Here is a 5,402-nt window from a genome sequence, read left to right as displayed (position 1 = left end):
GTTGATTTATTACTATCATCTTAGCAAGCCGAAAGCCTCAGATAGGTGAATATGATGAGTTTCAGAATCAGGTGGAAATTTTAATTATTGACTTCTTAAAAAAACATATTTGTTATTTATTTCTTCCAAAATTCAATGTATTATATTTTTCCATTAATATTATAGCTTTCATGCATATTGAGAAGCAAAATCTTACCTAAAAAAAATTATCTTCAGATTTTTGAATTAAATTATATGAAAGAAAAAATAAAAAATTCGCTGTAAACTGAAAACAATTGAAAATAAAAGTGTTATTAACATACTGACATACGACTATTGATGACTGATGAAGTAGTAAATGGACATAGTTTATTTTGCAGACAGAATATTTGTTTGCTGTATATTGTCCTGCGTTAATTTTTTTATATTTGTTTGAAATATTCCAGCAGCATTATTTTTGTACCTTGTCGTTTTAACTGAAATATTTTCATTCGCTTTCCTTTGATTGTCATTCTTCTATCAGTTCCTGTGCTCGAATAGTTGCATCACTTTCTAATACCTGTTCAAATGCGGATACTTTTCCGGAGGAAAGTTTTCGGACATTAACAAAATTTTTTGGCATGTAAAGAGAAGCAACCGGGAAACTTGTGTTAAATATTAAAAAGATGGATACAAAGATTAAATAGTTATATGTGTAAGCTTAATATAAAATATGTTCATTGCTTTTCAGGAAAGAATCGTTCGGAAAATATAAATTTTTATTCTGCCCAGCTTTGCATGCTCAAGTCAGCTCGAGTTAACCCAATATTTAATTTAGCTGAATAGATGTTAAAACATTAAATAGGTGAAGCCTGAGTTAAATTGAATGCGAAAAGTTCACATAGAAGCATATAATAACACGCTTGTGTTTTGATCTGCAAGGCGTTGAAAGAAATACGTTGTTCGTGGTTTCGTAAATTTCGTTTTTATTTCTTACTGAATGCTACTGAAAATACACGTATGAGCCAAGATTAAAATTATTTAAATTATTAAATGAGCCAAGATTAAAGGCAATTTTTGATCTTAGTTTCCATAATTTCTTCTAAAAAGCTGTGCTTAAATCATTATTGAATCTGTCGTTTGAGGTAGGAAGATTTACCCTCATGTTTATAATTAATTATTGATTCATTATTAGCCCATCCTCGTCCACTCCTGAACGTAGGTGTCTTCCAATTGTCTCCAGTGAAGTCGATCTTGGGCGGTTTGGATAAAAATTTTGCCGGGGTGTTTCTGGATGTCGTCCTTCGTCTGGGGGTCGCTCAACGCTTCTTTTTGTTTCCCTAGGTCTCCATTGCAGTATGGCCTTGGTCCACTTGACATCGTCCCTCCTCACATAACCAGCCCATCTACAATTATTCTTTGCCACCGTTTCCATGACGTCTAAGACTCCCGTTTTCCTTCTAATACGATCGTTCTGTCCCTAAGGCAGGCAATGAACGTTGGATGGCTCTCTGACATACTCTCAGACGATTGGCACTTTTTTGTTTGATGGTCATAGTCTCAAGGCCATACGTCCATCTGTAGCATGCAGTTCTCGAACACCTTCTGCTTTAGATTAATTGGAGTTTTAGGATTTCTTAGGATGTGAGATACTTTGCCCAAGTGAGGATCGTTTTTGGTTCTCACTCCCTAGCTGTATTTTATGGCCTACGTACAARTATTTATCCACTGTTTCARTATTAATGTTRYCTAGGATGACCTGGGCGTTATAAAGACTTATGATTTTGGTCTTCTGAATTCCCACTGTTTGTAATGCTTCTTTTAGCTCCTTTAACATGTTSGTGAGCTCCTCATGACCACTGCTAAACAGGACAATGTCGTCTGCAAAACGTAGATGGTTCAAGTACCTCCCATCAATGTTAATGCCTTTTAAGTCSCAATCCAAGGCCTTGAAAACTCTTTCCAAAGCCAGGGTGAAAAGTTTTGGGTACATTAAGTCTCCTTGTCTAACTCCTCTGTTYATGGGATTTTTTCCTGTATTGAGGTATTCTGYTATCTCCGCGTGAAAAGTGGCATTCTTGTAGCAGTTCTTTATCAGAGTGAAGTATTGTGAGTAGAACCTAGCCTTATYMAATTMATTTAGTACTGCCKTCTTCTACCGAGTCAAATGCCTTTTGATAGTCGACGATGGGCCTGTACTTTTCGATGTTCCTACAGTCTCCTTTCKTAAATAAGATTTTGACCGYTGGGTTTCTCCATGCTTCTGGGWTGCGGCCCTCCTCSAGATCCTTATTGAGCAGGATGAGAATTGCCTTTTTCAGTGTTGCTCCYTCTTATTTCAGCATTTCTGCCATAATGCGGTGTTCTCCTGGAGCYTTGCGGCTTTTCATAGATCTCAGTKCCTCCTCTAWTATCGCTCTYAGAATTTGTGCACTATTATCTSTCTGGTAACCTGTGTCTGCMAYTTCCTGTCTGTAGAGCTTTCGGTAGAAGCTTTCAGTAATACTCACGATTTCTTGCTCCTCTTACTGTACTGTYCCTTCTTCACCTCTCATTTTTCGTGGTGTGTTTTCCTCTCATCATTCTCAATCTCAATTCCTTCATGTTAAGGTTGTTTTCAATTTCTTGCTATATGAGATGGGTGTTATGGTTTCTCAGATAATTGGTTATATCTCTCTTTACTTGTTTGTTAATCACTCTGTAGTCTGACGAATCTCTATCCACCTTCGAAGAGAGGAGTCTTTTGAAGATTTATTATGCTTGCACTAAGCTTTAATGGCCTGCCTTTTTGTAGTGAGCTTACTTGTTTCACTGAGATTTGGATGCTTTTGGTTATTTTTTCGGATAGGATGTTAAGATCTATATCTTTCAGCGTCTCTATAGGTTGGAGTTTTTGTTCTATGTAGGAGTGATATTTATCTTTCTTGTCTTGGAGTTTAAGTAGGGTTGCTAACAATTGTTTTGTCTCGATCCGAGTATTTGTACATATTTTCGTTCTCACAAGCCCGTGGTCACTTCATGTATTGAAACGATCTAAAACAGATACATCCGCGCAGTGTTATTTCGCTGTGGTTAGGATATTATGAATCTCGTTTTTTACTATAAGTTTATAAAAATATTACTAAAACATATTTCACTTGACGTTGACAAAAAATTGGTCATTATTAGTCATTCTCTGTACATCTGAAATTCATCTTACATAAATATTCCATATACTCGTACAGCTGGATAATAATCGACTTTAACGCAAGCCAACTAATCGTTCATTGTGTGAACTACATTCTAGGCTGAGAAAAAAACGAAATATACTTCGAGTCAAACAACAAAACAAAACAATTTAATTTAATAGGTCAGGTCCAATACGGTCTCATAAGTCCCTAACTCGTTTATTATGAATTGTAGTATGCAAAATATTTTTTTCTGTACAGTAAAGATTTTATAAGGTCATAAAGTTTTACAAGCGAATTTAACGCCGTGTCAAGCAATACAGCTTCACTACTGACAATTCAAAACCACTTTTTCTTCTTGCCATCAAGAAAGTGTTTTGATGGTTTGGAGACAACTTTTATCACTCTTTCAGGTCCATGTCGTTCATAGGGTCGTAAATATTGGCCTCTGAATGGAACGTTGTCATGAGTTTTGCGGTAACAGACCATTATGCAAATCTGCGCCACCTGAGGACATTTCTTTTAATTCGTTATATTTTAATTAAATTTATTAACCCTTAACATATGGGGTCTAAGAGAATGGGGAGAATGTGTGAGCTTAACCAGATCTATAGCACTAATAAGCTTGAAATTTGTTTTTGGAAATGTTAAAGTTATTATTGTGGTTTTAAAACATACGCAAAAGTCAATATAATTAATTTAACTCTTACTAACAATTGTTGGAATTTTGAAAATGTTGCGGAACAGACCAGGATGGAAGGACCTAACAATCGTATATGTGTGATTCTAGAAATACTGTCCGACGTCAGTTGGATACTTTTATTTTCAAAATGTCTAACAAAATTTTAACTTTTTGGTAGTTGCATTATCTTATGTTTCTTCTAGATATATATTTATTATTATAAAAAATTGAGATTTCATTCGTTTGAGTTCTAAGCTTACATTCCTGTAACATTTAATTACTGACACAATTACAAACAATTGCTTATTGCATTTCGGAGATTTTTGAAATGCTTGTACATTCATTCATATTTTAGACGAAACATCATAAAACTCACATGTACTTTTAGTCACGTTCCAATTCGTCACGCTTAGTATGTTAAATAGTGCCGTTAACCATTTTATATGTGTATCTGAAAGCAATTTCAACTGAAGCAAAATTAAATTGGTATGTAGAAATAGCTGCCGTATATGGGTGATCAATGAAGACTACGGCGCGGCGCGACTATATATTAAAAATGACCAGACGTCCAAGCTTGAGAGAATAACTCGTAGCCATAAAATTGCTTAGAGAAATTTCTTGAATAACCTAATCTGGAAATTATATTTTCAAATTACCACTAGAAGGGGAAATTATAAAAATAAATCTAAGATGAATTTTTCAGATAAAAACCAGTTATTTCTCAGCCCATTTCATAAGTTTTTAAGCACGTAAGTGTTTAACCACGAAGCAGCGATCGAATGCTCACCGAATGGCAAATACTATGACAAAGATGAGAAGCTGGTGACTAGCTATGCTATATTTCAAATTAATTTTTGAATAAACCCTCAAAATTAAAAGAAGTTTAAAGTTACGTATTTCGGCTAAAACAGCGCCAAATAATCCATAGAAACCCACTGCCAATACATTGAAGAAAAGTTTCAACCAGTAATATTAAAATTCAGTTGAACTTACTGTGAACAATCCGCATCGAACCTTTTTGAATTGTAATTTAGATAAACTTTACTTGAGATTCATCAGCATCGAGTTTGGTAAATTATTTGCTAATTGATTTTATTTTTGAATATGAAAGAACGCAATTAGCCCTAGATTAGAATGTTCGAAATTGGACCTTTGTAAACTCTTGTATTTTGTAAATTAAAAAATGACACGGGATGATTATAAACATCAAAACGGTGGAAGACGTTAGTCAAAGGAGTGACTAGATTCAGAACACATATATAGAAATGATACAGAATACAGAAAGAAATCGAAATATAAAGACTGATAAGTGTAAAAATATTTAATTAAACATCAAATAAACGAATAATCCACAGCAGCGGATCATCAAAAGGAAAGGTTTGAGCTTCACATGGGTCAAACTTAACAATTTCATTCCTTTTCACTTTTCTTCGCAAAAGTATTAATGTTCATGAAGCTCTTCACAAGCAACATACTTTTCCTGAAAATTTATATTATTACACTTTATTAAGCGGCTTAATGTTTGGCTGAAACTGTCAATCAAGCTAAATTTATAATTCTTGAACTCCTAAATAATAAAACATTTTTTTAAAACA

At 34.3% G+C, this 5,402-nt stretch overlaps 1 long non-coding RNA gene across 1 annotated transcript; it reads right to left on the bottom strand.

Moving 5' to 3' along the window:
- Positions 1-3,345: 3,345 nt before the first annotated feature.
- On the bottom strand, positions 3,346-4,983 carry LOC125504690. Its single transcript, XR_007281659.1, has 3 exons — positions 4,801-4,983; positions 4,184-4,258; positions 3,346-3,632 (listed from the first exon to the last, which is right to left on the bottom strand). It is a non-coding gene; the product is annotated as an uncharacterized LOC125504690 (long non-coding RNA).
- Between the last annotated feature and the right edge of the window lie 419 nt (positions 4,984-5,402).

This window comes from Dendroctonus ponderosae, unplaced genomic scaffold (genome assembly GCF_020466585.1).
Source record: "Dendroctonus ponderosae isolate FM_Combo_2020 unplaced genomic scaffold, Dpon_F_20191213v2 Dpon_F_20191213_518, whole genome shotgun sequence".
NCBI lineage: Eukaryota > Metazoa > Arthropoda > Insecta > Coleoptera > Curculionidae > Dendroctonus > Dendroctonus ponderosae.
The sequence above is the reverse complement of the archived record's forward strand: the minus strand, read 5'-3'. Positions and strand labels throughout refer to the sequence as shown.